We start from the raw sequence: 10,431 nt of genomic DNA on the forward strand, positions 1-10,431 counted from the left end.
GCCTTGCACACTCTTGCCTGCTGATATAGGGTGTAATCATTAGTCCAACAGTTGCAAACTAGAGTTTCTATTGGACAAATTCAGGTATGTTTATCCCTGTTTTGTTCAGTTTGCTTCCGTTTAAGATTTTTCTTTCAACAGAATAGGGGGAATGAATACACACACCCCTAACCATGCGTAAACACAGTTCACTTACATAGCAGCCACATTGTAATCATTCTAGCATCTATGCACTCTCCTCTCACCTCTTCCCTTTGCTTCTGGACTTCAATGCACAGCACATCAAGCCAAACCGCTACACACAGCAACATCGTTGTCACATATTAGTTAAAGTAACGTCATAGTCAGCATAGCTAATAGAACTAACACGTTAGTAAACCCACTACAATAATACAGTAACGTTACAGTGTACAGTCAGTAAGCAGTTACACCGGTGGGCCCCGCTGGAATTAAATTAGTAAAACCAAAAGCTTACCTTGACTTGGAAGAGTTCCATGTGTTGGAAAGTCCTAGCCAGATAGCTAACATAGCATCCCTCTGTTTGAGCAGGGTGTTCCAGTAGGCTAAACTAGCTAGCTGTATTTGCTAGCTAAGTAACTTTAAGTGAAACTGAAAGTGAAAAAATATTAAAATGACAATCTCTCTCTATTTCTCTCTTGCTTCTCTTTCATTTTGGAATAAGTTATTTTGTTCAAAACTGTTCAACTACTGTCTTTCTCTCTCTGAGTCAACTACTCACCACATTTTATGCACTGCAGTACTAGCTTGCCTATGCTTTCAGTACTAGATTAATTATCTGATCCTTTGATTGGGTGGACAACATATCAGATCATGCTGCAAGAGCTCTGATAGTTTGGAGGACGTCCTTCGGAAGTTGTCATAATTACTGTGTAAGTCAATGGAAGGGGGTGAGAACCATGAGCCTCCTAGGTTTTATATTGAAGTCAATGTACCCAGAGGAGGACGGAAGCTAGCTGTCCTCCGGCTACAGCATGGTTCTACTGTAGACCTTCTTTGCAAAATAGTGTTTTTTAATCAATTATTTGGTGACATGATTATATTTAGTATAACTTTTTAAATGTTTTACCATTTTTATTTTTATGAAATTCACTGAGGAGGATGGTCCTCCCCTTTTTCCTCTGAGGAGCCTCCACTGATTGCCAACCACTAATTGTATTTTTCAGGACCATTTTATTATGATTTATTAAGTAATTTATCTATAGTTTTGTAAAATCATAGACTGCTGTCTTTACACTTTTAGGCTAACGTATGCATCAGTAGCCTATGCTTACTTTAGGTTTCAAACAGAAATTACCCAGGCCTATTATAAACCAGCACCTTGAAATGCATTTCTTGTTATTTTGACAGAACTCCCCAAAGGTGAGATGAATGAAAATATGATTGTGTTTGACCAACATAACCTAATCCTATATTGTTTGGAGTAAGGTCATGTTTGCTTATCTTCAGGATCTGTAGCTAGATAATATCCTACTTTTCATTTACTTTCTTTCTATTTAGAGCATCTGTGTTTGAGGGAGAGAGAGGACTGAACACACACATGATGCTGCTTTAAATATCCTACTTTTCATTTACTTTCTTTCTATTTAGAGCATCTGTGTTTGAGGGAGAGAGAGGACTGAACACACACATGATGCTGCTTTACGACACACACACACACACACACACACACACACACACACACACACACACACACACACACACACACTCAGATGTGATGTAATTTCCCATCTATCCCACGGATACGCCTGCATGGAGTGTTTGAACATGTATGGTTCAGTTTTGCATCACAATAGATTGTGATTTGATTACAGACATCACAATAGGTTGACAGGCTATATTGATGCTCTATGTTGAAGTTTCATGCCAATTAACTCTTGCTTTCTGCCCACATCATTTAGAAAATAAAGGGCAATGCCAAGCAGGACTGAAAGAAATCTATTGAAATTCAGCTCACACCCTCCAATACGCAAGACCTCTACTCTCTCCATTAGCTGTGTGTGTTTGTGTGTGTGGCTGGGGAAGGGGCAGGAGAGGGGCTTGTGTGTCTGTGACCATATGGTGACAGAGATGTATAGCATGATTACAGTCTTGAGGCAGCGAGAACAGGATCCCCAAAGTCACACTTTCTCCATCCATAAAAGGATTATGGCTCCCAAAAACCAATCCCCCATATCTACCAGAGCATTCTGTCAGTCTTTGCCTTTCTCTAGCATACTACCAGGCTGTGCTATATTTGTAGAAGTAACATTAAACCGCTCACTCTCTCTACAGTATTTTATTTGTTTACCCAGACACTCAGTAGAGAGCCATTTGCATTATCTAGCTGGGTATTTCCTTCTGCAGTGTTTCACATCATGTTTGTTGATGGGAATCAACTCTGTAGGCTCTGGCTGCCAGTGTGTAGCAGATGGGTCCCTGGAAAAGGGAGAAACACACAGAGCAGATAACAGACCACTCTGAAAACGAACTGATTAATCAAGTTAACAATACATCTGATTGATTGATACTGTAAAGCAAGTGTAGACATAGAGAATGCATGAGTAGTGGTCCCTCATTGTGAACCAATGGAAGGAGGACCCCTCCCACCATTGGTGGTTTCTGGTGGGTAGCAACTCATTCACAGAGTTATTAAACCCAGAGGCGCAACATCGCGGGACTTCCGGGAACACTTGTGAAACAGACCAAACAGACCAGGCCGGGGTTTGAGAAGTGAAAAATTCTTCCTTAGTTGTTAATTTTCTCAAAATCTAGCAGCACAACCTAGATTCGAGCCAATGTCATCAGTAGTTAGATAAATTGACACATTTTCTTTTTAGTCAAAAACAACTTTATATCGAAGGAGTGCCTTTGATTTGACCGCCTGCACATGCAGAGTTTGGTGCAAAACGACTGTTAGACCCGATGACGTTTTTCTACGCATGAGCTTAGCTAGCCAATTTCTATTGGAGAAGCAGTTTTAGCCTTCATACTGTACTGTCTTTGAATCAGTGTTTTCCATTAGCACCGGCTGTCAGCTTATTAGCCGGTTACAGACTCATTTTCAGCCGGCTACATTTTCCACTTCATTTTAACTAGGCTACTTTTCATTTAACAGTTTCAATTCGCTAGTCTGTCGAGCCCTCTCCCGCTAGAATGAACGATATGCATCTTCTAGCGATCTATTGATAGGATCGGTGCCTGTCAGTCAGAAAGCAAGCAATAATGGGGAAACGTAGCAGAGAGGAAGAGGCGAAGGGAGAGGTTTCACTGTCACCAAAATCTGTCCAAAACCACCCCAATGCATGTCTGTGGGCTTATTTTGGACCTAAGCTTGTCGCCTGTCTTCCCGCCTTTGGGACAACTACTCCCATTGTTAGGGTGGAGACATGAGCATCTCCTCATATACAGATCTCCGGTTGCGGTCAAATTTCTTACAGAGAGAATAGAGCATGATGCTTGTGAATTTGCAAGTATTCAGACCCCTTTCCCTTTTCCACATTTTGTTACATTATAGCCTTATTATAAAATTGATACAATTATTTATTTCCTTCATCAATCTACACACAATACCCCATAAAGACAAATCAAGAACAGGTTTTTAGGAATGTTTGCAAATGTATAAAAACTAAAAAACAGATACCTTATTTACATGAGTATTCAGACCCTTAGCTATGAGACTCAACATTTAGCTCAGGTGCATCCTGTTTCCATTTATCATCCTTGAGATGTTTCTACAACTTGATTGGAGTCCACCTGTGGCAAATTTGATTGGACTTGATTTGGAAAGGCACACACCTGTCTATATAACGTCCCACAGTTGACAGTGCATGTCAGAGCAAAAACCAAGCCACGAGGTCGAAGGAATTGTCCGTAGAGCTCCGAGACAGGATTGTGTCGAGGCACAGATCTGGGTAAGGGTTTGAAAAATTGTCTGCAGCATTGAAGGTCCCCAAGAACACAGTGGCCTCCATCATTCTTAAATGGAAGAAGTTTGGAACCACCTAGACTCTTCCTAGAAATGACCAAACTGAGCAATCGGGGGAGAAGGGCCTTGGTCAGGGAGGTGACCAAGAACCCGATGGTTACTCTGACAGAGTTCCAGAGTTCCCCTTTGGTGATGGGAGAACCTTCCAGAAGGACAACCATCTCTGCAGCACTCCACCAATCAGGCCTTTATGGTAGAGCAACCAGACGGAAGCCACTCCTCAGTAAAAGGCAAATGACAGCCCGCTTGGAGTTTGCCAAAAGGCACCTTAAGGACTCTGACCATGATGAAACCAAGATTGAACTTCACATCTGGAGGAAACCTGGCACCATCCCTATGGTGAAGCATGGTGGTGATAGTATCATGCTGTGGGTATGTTTTTCAGCGGCATCGACTGGGAGACATGTCAGGATCAAGGCAAAGATGAACAGAGCAAAGTACAGAGAGCTCCTTGATGAAATCCTGCTCCTGAGCGTTCAGGACCACAGACTGGGACGAAGGTTCACCTTCCAACAGGACAATGACCCGAAACACACAGCCAAGACAATGCAAGAGTGGCTTCGGAAAACAAATCTCTGAGTGTCCTTGAGTGGGCCAGCCAGAGCCCGGACTTGAACCCGATCAAACATCTCTGGAAAGACCTGAAAATAGCTGTACAGCGACGCTCCCCATCCAACTTGACAGATCTTGAGAAGATCTGCATAATGAGAGAAACTCTCCAAATACCGGTGTGCCATGCTTACCCCTGTGTGTACGTTGCGTGAGTCTAGCCATTAGCGATGATGTTAATGAAAACAGTCTTCTGGTAGATGGAAAGGCTTTCCCAAAAAACATTAAATGTTAACTACAAAGTAGCATATTCTTACCTGGCAGAATGATATCATAATTATTTTTATCGATCCGATGGGTATTTGTTTTGCAAACTCATCACGTTTGCTACAAAAACATCTAAACAACAACCTCTTGCTAGGTGCACACTTTAATTAAAGGGTAATTACACCCCAAAATCTGAATGTCTCCGTTTTTTCCAGACCTCAAAAGTGGTCTCCTGATGTGGTTTAAACATTGTTGTGGATTTCGAACTCCAATTAATTAATTTTAATAAAAAAAGTGTGATTTTGAGAGCAAAAACCTAAAACTGTGAAAAACCTGGACAAACAACCTTTTAATTTATTTACTCTATTTTTGTTTTAATAAAATATATATTTTGAAGAACATTATTATGGCATATATTGCAGTAAAGCTGTAAATAAGACTTCAATCTCAAGAGACAGGTTAAATGTTTAAAAGGTTTAATGTTCTCTTACTTAGAAAATAGTCCTGATCATCTAGGCCTAGCCCTAGACTGTCACGTCTGCACCCGCTCCACCTCTCTGGCGCTCGAGGCCGCCAAGCTGCTCATCATTACGCACATCTGTCACCATTGTTACGCGCTTCATCGGACTCACCTGGACTGCATCATTTCATTGATTGCCTCCGCTATATCTGTCACTTCTTCAGTTTCATCCCCGTGTCTGCATTGATGCTTTTTTGTTTCTCTTGTCCAGACGCTGTTTTTGCTTTGTTTCATGTCTATTTATTATTAAATCCTCATCTTGTACTTGCCTCCCGTCTCCCAGCGTTTGTCGTCTCAAGACCGTTACAAAGACCTAGACAATATCCAAAACAAACTAACAATACACTGAAATCATACGTTTTCAGTCATTTCAATTGTAAAGTCATGTCTTTCTACACAATACCACAAATCATTTTTACAATCTGGGATGTAAATTCAATAAAGTATTCAATCGTTTTCCTGTGTATTTCAAATGGAATCAGGCCACAAAAATAGAGCTCTTTCGGCAAAAAATGTTGAGCGTCTGGCTGGCTACTTTTTCTATTTGTCTGGCTACTCTATGTACTTTTGGAAAACACTGGCAACTCTGTCCACAGTCATGCCCCTTTTAGTTTGCCTCACTTGCCCCAGTCAGAGAGCCTGCCATAAAGTGCTTTCTAAATGCTATGGTTGTATTCTTTGTTTGTGTGAATAGTTTGTTGAATGTAGGAAATTATTGGGAGCAACAAAGTCTGTTTCCAAGCGGCACACAGCAAAACATGAGCATCAGTATAACACGATTGTGTTAATATTGTTAATATCTCCTGACTCAAAGCAGTTGTAATAACTAATTAATAACTCATTGATTACTAATGAAAGTGTTCTGTGGTTGCAGACAGATGCTTTCTAGTGCTTAGCAACACTGGTGTGGATGGGTGGATGCCCATTCAAGTCTGCTGTGTTCCTCAGTAGTCTCAGACAGACTCAGTCTGCTGTGTTCCTCAGTAGTCTCAGACAGACTCAGTCCAGTGGGACCGTGGGAGTATAACTCATTCAGCACAGCACACACCTACCTGTATGTAAGGCACTGATATCCATGTCCTCCCACCTGCCAACTAAACAGCCCAGTGCAAGATCATATCATAGATTCAGATTGTCTGTGCCGCTGTTTTGCTCCCTATGTTGCATTGGAAATGTGTTGCTCTGAGATGGAGGACTCGTAACACAGACAATTCAACGCACCTTATGTAAACACTATAGAAACAACTGAGGCAGGAAGCTGGCATTCAGACATGTGAGTTTTTAAAAGGGCAAAGAAAATGATTGCAGAAATTTGTTATAGCTGACACTTTGATTGTGTGCTGCATGAAGGGAGTCATTGTGCCCGTCTCTCTGGCCTCTGAGAAAAGAGAACAACAGGCCAACCCGGAGATGTATGATGGCCCAAATGTCAGCCTGGCTGGAAAATCAATTGGTTATTTGTTGCTGAAATGACTTGATGGAAGCAAGGATCCTGTTTTGGTCTTCTTCTCTGGCTCTAGCTGGACATTGTGTCTTTGTCATTGTGCTGTTTTAACATTGGTGGGTTAGGTAACAGCAGATTTCTGAGAACCAAACAGACGACAGGGACAGGCCAAGTCACGACTGTCCTACAACCCTCTTCTCACATTAGAATTCCCATAAAGTATGGCTGTGGTTTCAACACAATTCAAACTTGACACTCTTCCCAAGTTCAGAACGGAAAAAGTGTTCTCTTTGTTCCCCTCTACTGCTACTTTACCTAAAGTTTATCAAATCAGTTAGTTACTGCAATGTAGTTGCATGTAATTACACCAGGTCCGGAACTGTAGATTCCAAGTAACTACATGTGCAACCAAGGACTTTTTAAATTTCTTTAACCATTTAATATGAACATGTGTTCATGTCTTGGAAGAGCCAATGAGAGATGTTGAGTTTGTCCTTGTGATGTGCTTGGCCTCTTTATTATCCCTCATTGGGGAATCATTCATTTCTGCTGATGTGGCTTCTGTTATTTTCATCTAATGGTGGGCTCTTCAATACTTCACAGTGGACCGGCCACATCAGAGCTTTATTTGATTTACTGCCATCTTGGAAGGCGCCAGGTTTTTCTACATTTGTCCCATGTGTCTTTAAGGTAATTATGGGTGAGTCGTTGAATGCATAGCCCACCAGCCTGCCCGGTCACCCAGCACTCAGCTAATTAAGCACCATGAGTGGAGGCATGGGCTGGTTAATTCATCAAACCTCCAGTCTCTCAGAAATATGACAGTCAACTGTGAAGTAGAGCTTTATATGACTGATAGCCCCTGTCGAAAAGCGAAACTCTTTTCAAACCACAGTCATATTTACTCCATGACTGACATAGATGTGGTTGAGGTTTCATCCAAACAGTAGCACTTTAGGTTGAAGTCTCCCATAATCATTGGATGGAGCTGTCTGTATAGGTTTYTKGGGTCCCYCCCTTCCCTCCTCCCCCTGCTGTCCAKGGAGCATGCTGTGACAGGCTGAGCGGAATCCAAGTCCACATGGCGCTGCCGTGACAACGGTCTGCTGGTTGTGTAGCGGGTTGCTGGTGGAAACCAGCGGAGCTAGAGTACAAAGAAGGGATTGTTGAGACAGGCAGCGCGGTCGTAGTAAAACTCACATTAATTTACATGTAGGCCAGTGGAGGAATGGAGGTTAGTGCTCTGCCTAGTGCTCTCTAACATGGTGGGTTAGTTAGATAACCTCTCCTGTCTCAGAGTGGACCAGGGCTCTTTGGCTGTTACTTTAATCTGGCACTATATTAATGACTTGCATTTCTTTAGAATTCTTTCTACTCAGACTGAGGTATTTATTTTGATAAAATCTACTCCGAAGAAATGAATGTTGTTTCAATTGGTTTTAAGTAGCTACACTAGAGCCTGTGAAGTGGTTTTCCCAGTTTTCCCCCCAGAAAATGTATAGCTGGAACAGTCAATGCTTTGGGAAAAGTGCAGCTCTATAGCTCCCCCAGGGGAGAAATGATCCAATTGAGGTACAATGGTGTCCTGTTGGGACAATGTTGCTATTGTTGTTTGAGGCTTTCAAACCTGCGGGACTGCCAGGGGGAAGTGTACGATATCCATATAGACCCACACAGACTCCATAAACGCACACAGACTCCCTCTCTTCTATATCCCTCCACTTTTGTTCTTAATAAGAAATGATGGTTCCATCAATCTTTTATTATTTATCTCAGATCTCTGTGCTTCTTTGCCACCTCCCCCCAGTCCTCTAATTGGTATTGTCTGTTCTGTGTTACAGTGGCACTCTGGGAAGAATGAGTTAATTAGCCATAAAATGTAGCAGAAGTGAAGCAAAACACTTTAAATGGAGATTAAAGGCAGCTCAGTTTCCCTACAGGCGTTTATCTCTAGGCTCCACTAATAAAGCATTCTCTTTCTGCATACAGCAAATCCACGCTTCACTGGTGCAGAGATCCAAGTCGCCAAATGAAGGAAGGCTACAAAAACTTCACAATGCTTTAGTTGACCTTTGGCCTCAGCATACCAAGATCCCCTTGTTCTGAAGGAACATGTGTTTGAATGGTAATGATCATCTCCGTCAATGCAGATGACAAGGTTAATCTGCTCAGCAAACCTAGTCAAGTTTAGCAAATTCAAACGTTTTTGGCAGTTACATCAGTACCTGTCTTCAACTCTTTGAGAGCTTTTGAAACTGCCAAAAATACCTTTGATATTCAGTGCTGACTTTCAAACTGCCACAGAGAGTGGAAGAACTTTAGCAGTTTTTTCAACTTCTCTATTTTCGCTGGGGCTGCTTGACCCTAGTGGATCGTTTAAAAAAAATAGTTTTTTGACAGACTTCCTTTTAAAGTGTATCCCCAACTGTTCCTTTCATCCTGGTGACACAGGAAGAAAAAGAGTCGTGTTGAGTCTTTCTGGAAGGTAATTCTAAGGAAACACACTTCTATTTTATTCTTACAGCAACGTGTTGACGGCTGTCATTTCTGTCTTTGTTATGACTCMGTGTTGGCAGGTCTGGTGTGCTTTCYWRGAAAGCCTATATKCACCACAGACACTGAATGCACTTTCATTACTTTAATCATTATGGCCTCATCATAACAGTTCAATTGACCACCCAGAACTAAGTCCTGATTCYCTCAGGTGGATGTACTGTAGGTAAGATGGTCTGGACAGTATTGAATTTGTCCATTAATGTCATGTTTGCTYCAAGKACTRTGGAATTAGATGGGAATTGATTGAAATTCAGATATTTCTGTGTCAAGTGGCAGAGGGAGAGATGACGGGGGAGTGATAAGAAGCATGCCACTGAATACCAATCAGACAGACCTCCCTGTATCAGCCCCAGYCGMAGCCAAGCTGCTCTCAATGCAGTAGGCTGGAGCTGGGTTTAACTGCTGTTATCCCATTRAAACTAATATAAAGTTGAAAACTCCATTCAAAGAGCTGTTCATCTGCTCTCATATGCAGAAAGATTGACCACAGAGTAAACATCCTCTTTCTGTGAAGGTATTTTATTCCAGGTTATATGAAGCAGTATGCCCCCCTGGGATTCGGGCCACAACCTACAGTTCTCATAGTCTTTTCTCTAGCTAGTCTGAAACTATACTGCTACCCACTCTTACATACCGGTAGTGGTGTTTAGTGGTTTCATGCTGAGAAGTGGAATTCCACAGTTCCCACTGCTCAACCATGTGGCTGTTTCATTCAGCCCAGGGCATCTATGAGAGGCCAGATTGCAGGGTGGCTTAAAGCTGTCTTTTCTATTTGTTTCCAAGTATGCTCTGTATGCATTGGCTATGATGGCTACAAAGAATCCTCACCCCCTGTCTCTCACACTTCAGCATGTTGGTGAGATGTGCTGTCTGTCTGATCCAGTGTGTAAATAACAGTCCTTGTCCTACTCCTTTCTCAGCTGTTTGTTAAGACCATGATGTGACCTTCACCTGACATTAGTGATTCTGAGAGGGTTTTGTCTCCTCTCTTTGTCTAGCCCCCCCATCTGTAACTACCCCACCCAATTTACCTACCTCACCCCCTACTGCTTTTATTTATTTATTTTCTGCTCTTTTGCACACCAGTATCTCTTCTTGCACATGATAATC

The 10,431-nt window shown here is 42.1% G+C and overlaps 1 protein-coding gene across 1 annotated transcript in view; it reads left to right on the top strand.

Moving 5' to 3' along the window:
* Positions 1 to 10,431, top strand: part of LOC111969143 (pleckstrin homology domain-containing family A member 7) — a 142,264-nt gene that overhangs the window by 1,233 nt on the left and 130,600 nt on the right. The window lies entirely within an intron of this gene.

The sequence above is a fragment of the Salvelinus sp. IW2-2015 genome, linkage group LG10 (assembly GCF_002910315.2).
Source record: "Salvelinus sp. IW2-2015 linkage group LG10, ASM291031v2, whole genome shotgun sequence".
Taxonomy (NCBI): Eukaryota; Metazoa; Chordata; class Actinopteri; order Salmoniformes; family Salmonidae; genus Salvelinus; species Salvelinus sp. IW2-2015.